General features: G+C 50.2%; 1 protein-coding gene across 5 annotated transcripts in view; it reads right to left on the minus strand.

The window, feature by feature from the left end:
* Window positions 1-12,812, minus strand: part of BCL9 (BCL9 transcription coactivator) — a gene marked incomplete at its 5' end in the record, with an annotated part of 467,860 nt that overhangs the window by 15,031 nt on the left and 440,017 nt on the right. The gene's annotated exons all lie outside the window — the stretch shown is intronic.

The raw sequence follows: 12,812 nt of genomic DNA on the forward strand, positions 1-12,812 counted from the left end.
AGCCAACCTGTCCATCGGCTCCGGGTGCAGGCACTGGCATCCTTACTAAGGGAAACCGAAGCCTTGCGGCTTCACAGCCTGTATCCTATTGCACCATGTGCGAGTCGCGCTGCTTTCTTCTGGGACCTGTGTGTGTCTCACAGAAGGCAACAAGGGGGGGGGGGGGATTAGGAGGAGGGCCCACAAGTGATGTAGGTTACCACGGCACCCTGACACGGAAGTGGGAACTGATACCTGTTTTTGGCAGGTATCTGCTCCCCCCGAAAGGTGCAAAATGTGGCACTGGAGGGGGGGGGGGGGGGGGAGAAGCAGATAAGCAGAGTTTCCACTTTGGGTGGAACTCTGCTTTAAATATATTTATGCCTTAGTGTGTAAAACTGCATTAGAAAAACTGCTGCGCAAATGCTGTGCGACATACAAATTTGCAAAACCCACCACTTTATTCTCTAGGGCCTCTGATTATATATATATATATATATATATATATATATATATATATATATATATATATATATATATATATATATATATATATATATATATATAGTTTGGGGGTTCTAAATAATTCTCTAGCAAAAGTACAGATTTTTACTTGTAAACAAAAAGTATCAGAAGAAGGTCTGGTCTTAAAGTGGATAATGCCTGAAGGTCCTCCTTGGATTTTGGGCTTTTCTATGTGACTAGGCTGTGAGTATCACACATGTGGGTTCGCCATACTCCCGGACGAGTAGCAGAATGTTTTAGGTGTAGTTGCAAGTATGGCTCTGCTGTTTGTAAGAAATTGCTTGTTAATATGAAATTTTTGTGAAAACAAAAATTAATTTCTTAATTTTCCAAAGAAAATGTAGGAAAAAATTACAACTTTAACCCTCCCCTAGCGGTATTCCCGAGTGTGGCTCAGGGTTAACTTTCAGTACCAAAAGAGGTAACCCCGAGCCACACTCGGGATTACCCCGTAATGTTACTCCCCTTCCCTGCGCTCCCCCACCGTCCTCCCCGGCATCCTGACAGTCTCTTCCCCGCTCTGTGCACGGCCGATTGCCGGTACTTGCATTCCGGTTCTCTCCTGCGAGTGTTGCGTCACGGGGGGAGGGGGGGGCGGGGACCTGGTTTGCAAATTTAAAAGTGTAAAAACACAAATGACATGATACAAAGCTGTGACCCTAACGGATTACACTGTATGATGCCATTTCACCACAGGATTGCACCTGGTGACTTTTCCAGTGCCCTGCCTGTGCTTTTCCAGTGCTTTGTGCCTGGAAAATTGAGAAGCGTTTTTTTTTGCGCAAAAGCGCTTTTAGATGAACTGGAAAACAGCGACAGCGAAATGGAGTTACTTGAAGAACTGAGCGATAGCGATACATGGGGAAATTCGTCATCAGGTACAGAAAGTGAAGACAGCGATGATTCTCATGTCTCTTTATGGCACATAGCTTGTGGAATTTGGGAAGAATATCAAATGATTCTTCAGAATTTCCAAGGGAGTGATGTGCCAGAAAAACATCAGAATCGTCTCTGTCCTCACTTTCCGTACCTGATGGCAAATTTTCCCACAAATCGCTATCTCTGTTCTTCAAGTAACTCCGTTTCGCTGTTTTCCAGTTTGTCTAAAAGCGCTTTTGCGCAAAAAACGCTTTTTGGAAGCCATGGTCGTTCTCAATTTTCTAGGCACAAAGAACTGGAAAAGCACAGGCAGGGCACTGGAAAAGTTACCAGGTGAAATCCTGTGTTGAAATGGCATAATACAGTGTAATCCGTTAGGATCACAGCTTTGTATCATGTCATTTAGTGTACATACATTTTTTAAATTGCCGCCGGTTCCACCCCCCTGCTTCGCAACGCTCGAGCACACACCCCAAATTTCCATGCAAAAGAATATACCGCTTTTAGCACAGAAATCTGTACATAATCAGACCGCCAGGGAGGTTAAAAAACTCACTATTCCTCTTACTAAATACCTTGGACTGTCTACTTTCCAAAAAGGGGTCATTTCGGGGATATTTGTACTGTCTTGGCATGTTTGGACCTCAAGAAATGATAGTCCGACAGCACATCAGGTGTGATCAATTTTCAATGATTGGTACCATAGCTTGTAGACTCTAGAAGTCCGGCCATATATGGGTCGACTTCCGAAATAATTTTCTAAGAATTTTCATTTGAATTTTGCACCATTAGTGGGCCGCAGAAACAGCGGATTTTTGTGCATCCATCGAATGAGAAATTGGCCATAATGGAAACTTTCAGAAATACAAATGATTTTCTAATTAATTATGGGAGAATCATGTGAGAAATATAACATCGAAAAAGACATGTGCATGAGCACATGAAAAGAAGATTCTCAGCCACAAAAAGTATTCGGTAGCATCATGAGGTCAAGTTGAAAGCTTGGTTGGTCAAATTTCAAACTCAATGGTGACAACATCGGATCACAAAACAAAATTTCTGATTTTCAAAAGAAAATTTGTTCGGAATCGACCCATGTATGGCCTGTATAACTTTCACACAGAACAAATATACACGGATTTGGGTTATGTTTTCCAAAGAAATGTAGCAGAATACATTTTGGCCAAAATTTATGAAGAAAAATTACTCATTTGCAAAATTTTATACACCTTTTTTTCAACATTTTCGATCTTTTATCACTTGTAGAGCAAAACAAAAAAGAAAAAAAATACTAACAAAAGAAAGCTCCATTTGTGTGAAAACAAATGATAAAAAAATTTGATGTGGGTACAGTGTTGCATGACTAATACTAATTCAAGGCACGGAGGTGCTGAAAATTGGCCTGGCCAGGAAAGGGTAAAAGTACCCAGTATTGAGGTGGTTACTATCACTTTAAAGCTTTGGAAATTGTTTAAAATAAATAGCTTTGTAGAGGGGGTGTCCACCATTATCAACTGTGCAACATTAGCAACGGTGCATTAAGGAGTTGGTCTGCAATTTAGCTTTAAGACCCTTTAAGTTCCGGCCACAAAATCGACATAATATACTCACCTTTCTTCCACTTCCTCCCTCTGCGGCCCGCGCCGTCACTTCCTCTTTGCACCGATTCCTGGGAGCTGAAGGTCATCGCTCCCAGGAATCAATGCGCCTGCACGGGCCCCGCTTGTCACTTCCGGTGCGGCACCTCATTCACTGCTAAACAGCTTCTGGGCATGCCCAGAAGCTGTGGAGGGATGACACGCCCGCACCGGAAGTGACGAGCGGGGCCGGTGCAGGCGCATTCTGGGAGAAAAGGACACGGAAGAGGACGCAGAAGAGGACGCGCTGGCTTCAGCTGCCCACATCCGAGATGGCAGCGCGGGAGAAGAAATTTTCAAGGTAAGTATTTCTTCTAAAAGGTAAGTGTGACCCGGGACAATACAGAGGCTATCCATTGTGGGATGTACTAGCCCTGACTGTCCCAGGGGTATTTTTATTGAAAAAAAAAAAATTTTGTGGCCGGAACTCCGCTTTAAGTCTGAATTCCAGACTTAAAGTACAGTCAAAGCTCAGGATCAGAGCAGAGAGGTGGTGACAGTCAGCAGCTCTCTGCTCAGGGAGCTGGGAGAACCAAGCAATCAGCAGTGTCTTAGAGCCAGGGGACAGATGCTGCATCCATCTAGGTAAGTATGATTCACAAAAAAGGCGACTCCCATACTGTGGAATTCCTTCTTACACCTAATCCCTTCCCTCCTAACACCAATGCCAACTAACCTGTTTAAATAAATGTGATTGCGATTCTTCAGCAGTGTGATCTAAGCCATTATTCTGTATGGCTCGAAACGCACTGATTCCGCACCAAAACCGTGCAGAACCCTTTTTTTTGGCCACACCAGAATTGGGTAGCATGGGTGTTCACACCCATGCGATCCGATTCTGCAAATCTCCCTGCTTTTTGCAAACTTATTTTTGGGTGTCAACATACACACCCACAGCAGTTCGTATGAACAGTGTGCAATTTGGATGCAGTGCGGAATTTGCAGCACAAGTGTGAACTGCCACTTTGTTCCAATTTACACTGATTGGAATTCCATGTGGATTAGATCCAATCCGCATAGATTGGCATGTCATCTGAAAAAAAATTGAATTTTTGTAAAATCTTACCTGTAAAATTCCTTTCTCTGAGTCCTTCGACAGTCGCCGCCTCTTCATATTCGTCACTAATGGGGTTATTGACCTTTGCTCCGTAGGAGTGCTAGGCAACAGAATATATTAATATCAAAGCTTTTAGCATATCCCACCCCCAGGGGGTGGTCCCCTCAGTCAATACCTCCTTGCTTCCTGCATACCAACTCAGTTTCAGTAGAATAGCAGTAGAGTATACAAACCCCAAAAGAGGGGCGGGGGCGGCGACTGTCGGAGGACTCAGAGAAAGGAATTTTACAAGTAAGATTTTACAAAAATTCAGTTTTCTCTTACGTCCTCCGACAGTCGCCGCCTTTTCATATTCGTCACTAATGGGGACGTCCCATAGCAGTGTAGACATGAGGGGTGGGAAAACAGCAGCCGCGCCTAAAGCAACGCAATACCCACATCAGAGAAAGGAACCTTACCAAAGTAAGAGAACCAACTGGGCAACAGGAAAACGTGCTCAACAGGAGCAACAACCCAGGAAAAAACAAGTAACTCAGGGGTAAAAACACCCCAACAACCAAGGGCCCAAACAAGGGACCCTAAGGCACCGCCGCACTAAGGACTTTACGGCCAAAAGAAGCATCTGCCGATGCCTGAACATCCACTTTGTAAAATTTGGAGAAGGTGTGAACGGACGACCAAGTCGCCGCCTTACACACCTGGGCCACAGAAGCCCGATGATGACAGGCCCAAGACGTACTCAGAGATCTGGTAGAGTGCGCCTTCACAGGCACAGGAGGAACCTTCCCCTTCAAAGCATAGGCCTGCTCAATGGTCTGTCTGATCCATTTGGCGATGGTAGAAGCCGACGCCGCCATGCCCTTCCGAGGTCCCCCAGGAAGGACAAAGAGAATCCGACTTGCGAAAGGATTTAGTCGACGACAGGTAAATCCTGATCGCCCTAACATCCAAGGAATGTAAAGCCACCTCCTTCGGATGCTTAGGCTTCGCGCAAAGCGAAGGCAAGACAATGTCCTCATTGAGGTGAAATTCAGAAATTCTCTTCGGAAGAAAAGATGGGTTAGGTCGCAAGACCACCTTATCCAAGTGAATCACCAAATACGGAGACTTGCAAGACAAGGCCACCAGCTCCGACACCCTGCGAGCCGAAGTAATCGCCACTAAGAAGGCAACCTTCTTGGACAACAAAGACAACGAGATCTCCCTGATATTTTCAAAAGGAGCATGTTGCAACACGGACAGAACAAGGTTCAAATCCCATGGAGGCAAAGGCTCCCTCCTAGGAGGGACCAAATGTTGCACCCCTTGAACAAGGTGCTAACCAAAGAGTTAGACGCCACAGGACGTTGAAAAAGAACGGCTAGCGCAGATATCTGACCCTTAATCGTGGCCAACGCCAAACGCTGGTCCACGCCCGTTTGAAGGAAAGCCAATACTCTCGACACCGAGTATGAGCGAGGGGAATACCCCCTGGACTCACACCAGGCAAAAGACGCCTTCCAAGTACGGTAGTAAATCTTCCCTGAAGAGGCCTTCCTGTGGGAATGACCTCAGGGGAGAGACCCCTATCCTTCAAGACCTGGCTTTCAACAGCCAGGCCGTTAAAGCCAGCGACTGTAAAGCAGGATGGAATATCGGTCCTTGAGACTAAAGGTCTGCTCGAAGAGGCAGACGCCACGGAGCGTCGACCACCAGATTCACGAGGTCTGCGTACCAAGACCGGCGAGGCCAGTCCGGTGCCACCAGAATCACCGTTTTCGGTTCCGAGGCCAACCTGCGAAGGAACCTGGACAGCAGCTGAATCGGTGGAAAGGCATACATCAGACGATACTGATGCCAGGGCGTCACTAACGCGTCCGAGGCGTCTGCCCGAGGATCGGGGGTCCTTTCCACGAACCTTTCCACCTTGTGATTTAGACGAGACGCAAACAGGTCCACATCTGGGGACCCCCACTTCGCGCACAACATCTGGAAGACATCCGGGTGAAGGGACCATTCCCCCTGGTCCAGGGTCTGGCGGCTCAGATAATCCGCCTGCCAGTTTTCCACCCCCGGAATGTGAACTGCAGAGATCGCCGGGACGTGCGTCTCGGCCCAAGACAATGTCGGCTACTTCCCGAGCTGCCCGGGCACTCCTGGTGCCCTCTTGGTGGTTGATGTAGGCCACCGCTGTGGCATTGTCCGTCTGCACCCGAACTGGACGGCCCTGAAGCCTGTCCGTCCAACGCAGAAGACAGAGATTTATCGCTCGCAATTCCAGAATGTTGATCGGAAGGGAGGATTCCTCCTCCGACCAAGTTCCCTGGGCGGACAAAACGCCCAGAACACCACCCCAGCCCGACAGGCTGGCATCCGTGGTGATCACCGTCCATGACAAGGGACGAAAGGACTTGCCCCCCGACACCACCGGGGACTGGAGCCACCACAAAAGACCCCTTTGGGTGAGGCGGCCCAACGAAATCCGCAGATCCAGAGATTGCGGACGCCCGTCCCATACGGCCAGAACCTCCGCCTGAAGCTCCCGTGTGTGAAACTGGGCGAAGGGAATCGCCTCGAAAGCCGAAACCATCAATCCCAGACACCTCATACACGTCCGGAGGGACGAGCACTGATTGTCCCTGAGGGACCTGACTTCGCACTGAAGTGTCCGAAGCTTGTCTTCCGGCAGGAAGACCTTCGCCTGAACAGAGTCCAGAATCATCCCCAGGTAGGGAAGATGAACCGACGGACACAACGTCGATTTTGGAAAATTTATCGTCCAGCCGAATTCCTGCAGAGTCTGCATCGTGATGGACAGGTCGTTCACCAGACCCTGATTGGTCGCGGACCGAATCAGGATATCGTCCAGATACCCCAAGACAGAGATGCCCTGGGCTCCCAGTAAAGCCAGAACCGGCGCGAGCACCTTGGTGAAAACCCGCGGAGCCGAGGCCGAAGGGTAATGCCACGAATTGATAATGATCCTCCGCAATGGCAAATCGAAGGTACCTCTGGTGACCCACGAAAATGGGGATGTGTAGGTACGCATCCTTCAAGTCGATGGAGGTCATGAATTCCCCCGGAACCAGGGCAGCCACCACTGATCGCAGGGATTCCATGCGAATCTTGCGAACCCGCACAAAGCGGTTCAGAGCTTTCAAGTCCAGAATCGGACGTACTTTGCCCTCCTTTCTGGGCACAGTGAATAGATTGGAATAGAACCCCCGAAATCTGTCCCGATGAGGCACCGGAACCACCACTCCCTGGGCCCGCAGGTCCCGCACCGCCAGGTGCAGATCCTGCAAGCGCTCTGGAGTCAGCTGAAGGTTTGAGGGGAAAAATCTGCCCGCCGGCCGAGAGAGAAACTCGATCTTGTATCCAGATCGAATGATTTCCTGAACCCACCTGTCCCGAATGCGGTCCAGCCAGGGTTGAAGAAAACCAAGCAAACGTCCCCCTACCCCAGAAACGGGTGAGGGCGCCCGTTCAGGCCGCATTGTTATGGGCAGCGGATCCGGACTGGCTGGACTTCTGCTTACCCGCCCACGGCTTCTTCTGGGAGCCTTGGCCTTTGAAGGGCTTGCCCTTATAGTGCGACCGAAAGGCACGAAAGGACCCCTGAGAGGGCCTAAACGAAGCATTCTTCTTACCACGAACAAACTTATTCTTGTGAGATTGGGGCAAGAGAGTGCTCTTACCCCCAGAAATACCCTTTATCAGAGTATCCAAAGATTCGCCAAAAAGGCGGGATCCCGTGTAGGGCAAATTAGAAATGTTGGTCAACCGACCAACATTTCAACCATATCAGGCGACGGTTCAAGACCGCCACACTAGAAAGGCGCGCCGCCAAAGGGACTAAATCCAAATACATGACACCCTGATGAATCTGATCCACCATAGCCAAAGTTGTCGGCGGGGCAGAGTCAGCCACCAGAGTGCGCTTGAGCACCTGCGTCCAATCCGCAATAGCCTGGGCTGCCATAATGGAAGCAAAAATAGGCTTCAGCATAGAGCCAGCAACCGTATAGGCATGACGGGCCAGAGATTCCAATCTCCTGTCCGTCGGGTCCCGGAACACCGGGGTATCCTCAGCAGGGATCGCAGTTGATTTATTCAAAATCGCCACCGCGTGATCCACCTGAGGCGGTACACACCAACGCTCATCAGTAGCCGGTGTAAAGGGATAACGCAGCTTGAACCTACTCGGCACAGCAAAAGGCTTTTTTAAATTGCGCCATTGCTCATCGACCGCACGCTGAAATTCCGTAGAGCAAGGAAAAACCTGCGATGTTTTGCGTTTTCTCTGCGTCACATAAGAGGACATCAAAGCAGGAGGACATGGTTCATCCTGCAAATGCAGCGTTTGCCTGATAGAAGCACCCAACTCATCCATGAGTGCAAGCTCTTCAGACGAGCCAGGGGGAGAATTATCAACCCCTTCCACCTCAGCCTCCCCGTCAGACCCCACAAGGTCTAGGGATGAGTGAGACCCTGAGAAGGGCACTCCAGCCATAGCAGCCCCATCGCCCTCTGAATCAGAGGAAATAGACACCCTGGGCCGTTTAGTGGATCGATCAGCCACCAGCATCTGCACCTGAGCAGCTAAGTTTGCCACAATAGTGTCCAGATCAGCCCCCTCGGGGGAAGCAGCAGCCCCTTGGCCCCCCACCAGGGTGGGAGGAAACTTGCAATCCTGAGAATCCATACCCCAGCAAAATAAAGGGTACTGCCCCTTTAAGATCGCAGCGAGCGCTGCCCACCGCACCCACTGAACACACTGACCCCCACAGGGATAAGAAACTGGGCAAGGAATACAGGACAAAAGGAGATATAAAACCTGGAGAGCTCACACAGGCTGCTGCACCGATCGCTGTACCAGAGGAAAAGGAAGTGATGCAAGACTGACCGCCCCTATGAAGCCTCTGCAAGGCTCCACAAACATGGCCGCTCGGCTGAGGACAAAACCCTGGGCAAAGAGAACATGGCGCTGACATGTGGGACCGATCGCAGCTCAAAATGGCGGCGTTTGGCGCCAAAAACGTGGCAGTACCTCACAGGACCTGCCACCATCATTTTTGCCCCAGAAAAATGGCGGATCGCCGCACAGCATGTCTAAAATCTTACTGCTTCATATGACACCCAGCAGAGCGGGAGAGCCCCCCCCCCCCCTCACAGCCCACACACAGGCAGCAAGTGCACACAGGAGCTGACAGGGAGCACAGACATGCAGGGTCACACAGTCCCAGACTGACACCCAAAAAAGACAGGTCCCCACATAGAGATACACTTACCAGTCCGGATGGCGTGGGGAGCCTGCTCCAGCGACCAAACCGAAGTGTTGAGGACAGGGAGTGTCGCAAGCATGACGCAGTGGAGTTGCGGTGCGAAACCGCAATGGCGTCCAGTGAGGTAGCCACCTCACGGATAGCATCCCTGCAGCGAACAGGGATGGGTCGTTCAATGTGCCAGGGCAAACCCTAAGCTGAACGCTCGATGGCAGGCTGGGAAGCCCCTGGCCCTGAGCCCTGGGATCCAGGGTGGCCAGACTGAGACCCAGCTCCGCACGATCATCTTCATCAGAAGAACTAACTAAAGCTGGAAATAAACAGCTAAGTAAAAGAGAGAAAAAAATTCAAATAAAATCAAAAAAGAGAAAAGTGGCTGAGACTAAGAGCCCCAGCACAGGAACAGCCTGCACTCCTGAGCTAGGCATATGAAACTGAGTTGGTATGAGAGGAAGCTTCCAAGGAAAGCCAGCGACCGGCCGAACCAGATCGGCGTACCAAGCCCGACGAGGCCAGTCCGGGGCCACTAAGATGACTGGAATGCTTTCTGCCTCAATTCTGTATAGAAGTCTTGAAACAAGCTTGAGAGGAGGGAAGACGCAAATCAGAGGCTACTGACCCCCAACTGGGCCACCAGTGCATCCGCGGCATCCACCAGAGGATCCTGTGACCGAACCATAAACCTCTGCACCTTTCTGTTGAGCCGAGATGCAAACAGATACACCTTGGGGGTTCCCCACTGGAGACAAAACTGATGAAACCCCTCCGGATGGGGACCACTCCCCTTGGTCCGTCTGCCGAATGAGGTAATCCGCCTGCTAGTTTTGTGTAAGGCGGAGAGGGCTGGAACAAATGGTTTTGCCCATCCCTGAAGATTTGTCCAATGTTCCAGGCACAGTCTGCTCGCTCCGAGTACCAAGACATTGATCAGTAGTCTGGACTCGTCCAGTGTCCAGACCACCAGAGCAGAAATTTTTCCGAGGACGCCTCCCCAGCCGGACAGGCTGGCATCTGTGGTGACCACTGTCCAAAACAAGGGGAGGAAGAATTTGCCCAGCCGAAGCACAAAGCCACCATATCGGGGACTATTTCGTTCCCTGGCTCCGCCAGATCTGATCGTCCAGAGACTGCGGATTTTTTTCCCCATTTGGCCAGAATCTCCCTTGCAGAGACCTTGAATAGAACTGTGCAAACGGAACCATCTCAAAAGGTAGGCACCCTCAGGCCCAGCACCCGTATGCAAGTCCAGAGGGATTACCATCTGCTGAACAGCAGGAGACGAATTACAGCCTGCAGTTTCTGGAGTTTGTCCAGGATAAGGAGCACTATGGCTAAGGCTGAGTCCAGAGTCAGACCCAGATAGTCCAGCTTTGTGGATGGAACCAAATTCAGAATCCAGCCAAACACCCTCAAGCTCGTATGAAGATTTCCAGGTTTTTCCACCAGAGCAGTAGGAGACTCTGCTCACAGAAGGAGGTCGTTCCCCCTGATGCAGGGAAGCCACCACCGCGTGAATGGACTCCATTCTGAACTTCTGCACCTGCACAAAGCAGTTCAGCGCCTTGAGGTCCAGAATTGGACGTAACTTGCCTTCCTCCTGAGGACTGTAAATAGATTTGAGTAAAACCCCTGAAAACTTTCCTAAGTCTGAATCATCACCCTTTGACGTAAAACGTCTTGCCCCGCCCCAAATAGAGCCTATAAGCGGACCAGGAACAGTCGTATGTTGGAGGAAGAACCTTACCTAAGGGTAATAACAAAACTATCTTCTAGCTAGACCGAACCACCTCATGGACCCACCCTGTACCAGGGGGGTCCACGGGTCTGGGACCAGCGAAGACGTCCACCCTCCCCAGGTACGAGTGAGGACGCACACTAATGCTGAAGGGACCTTGTCCACGGGTCGATAGAAGCTCTCTCTTTGACTTGCCATGCCAAGTTCGTTTGGATCCTCCAGAGGAGGCCCCGAAAGGCTCCGATCCTGTGTCAGTCGACCATGAGTTACGAAAAAAAAAAAAACGTATGAGCCGAGGAGGAAGGCCCACATCTACGAGGAGGTTATTGCCCTTAGTAGCCTGTAAAAGAAAGGTACTCTTCCCTCCATGAGACCTTTAATGATGTCATCCAGGGTAGCACCAAACAGGCAATCTCCTTGAAAGGGAAGATCAGTCAAGCCCTTTTTAGAAGTCTGGTCCACAGACCAGCATTTGAGCCAAAAGACTGAAGGACCACTGCCGAAACAGAGAGCCGAGCCACAAGGGGAGCTGCATCCAAAGAGACATCACAGATAAACTGCAACCCCTGGACCAGCTGGTCCGCCAGCTCAGCACAGGCAGGAGGGCTGTTTCCCCTCCATGTCACGGCACAAAAGCCTAGCACATTTGGTCAGAGTCTGCAACACCAGGGCAATGGTGAATATTAGCCTCCGGGCCGAATCAGCCAGGATGTACATATTGCAGGCCACAGCCTCCCCCTTCCTGTCAGCTAGGTCCTTAAAGGCCAGGGACTATTCAACCAGAATCATGGGTACCTTGTTTAATCTGGAAACCGGAGGGTCCACCAACGGTGGAACAGTCCACTTCTTAAGAAGGCACTCCTCATAGGGTATTGCCTAGCAAAATCGCTTAGGCACGCCATTTATTTAGTAATAATTCTGTCAAAATAGAAGGGGAAAGGGAACCTTTTTTTTTCCGCTCTGGATGGCTTGTGAATGCCAAAGGGAGGTTGCGTCCTCCATCTTTAAGGTCTCACGCACAACTACAATCAGTGCTTCCACCAGCCTCAGTGAACAAAGGTGGGTGAATGGGGGGTGAGATGACCCACAGGGACCACCAGACAAATGAGGAGGGTACCTAACAGGAAGGAGGGGAACCCAGGGGTTCGACCGTCCCAAGGAGGGGCCCAAGTCCACCCCAAAACCCTCCAGGGGGAGAGGGGGGACTGGTACTTACCATACCAGGAAACAGGCAGGCACCGCTACAGACCGAACCTCCTCTTCATCTAAATGGGGGGGGCTGTCGGCCAGGAGGAACTTTGCGACTTGGGCCGAGACTAGATTGTATGCGACCTCGCAAGGTCATTAACTCGCAGGCCAGCCCCTGTCCAGTGGGACTATGTTGTGGCCGACCTAGCATGGAGCTGCGGTCCGCTTGTGCTCGCTGACCTGACTGGGGTGACCACTGGAATTAGATTATTCATCCCATCGCCCAGTCTGGTAGTTGATTGTAGATCTCACAGGAAAAAATCCAGGGAGAAAAAAAATTCTATTTAAAAAGAAAAAATTGCCAGGACCAGAACTAGGTCCTTAATCCTGACTAGGCAGAAAAAAAACTAAATACCCAAAGCAGAGAGAGGGAGTATACCCCCTGGGACTGCCTATAGGCATAGCCAGACTTTCTGTCTAGTGTCCTACTCCTGTAGGGGGCAGTATAACACAATGGTTAAGAAGATCAGGAGTTGTGTCAGTCAATG

Source organism: Pelophylax lessonae (genome assembly GCF_965119305.1).
Source record: "Pelophylax lessonae genome assembly, chromosome: 2".
Taxonomy (NCBI): domain Eukaryota; kingdom Metazoa; phylum Chordata; class Amphibia; order Anura; family Ranidae; genus Pelophylax; species Pelophylax lessonae.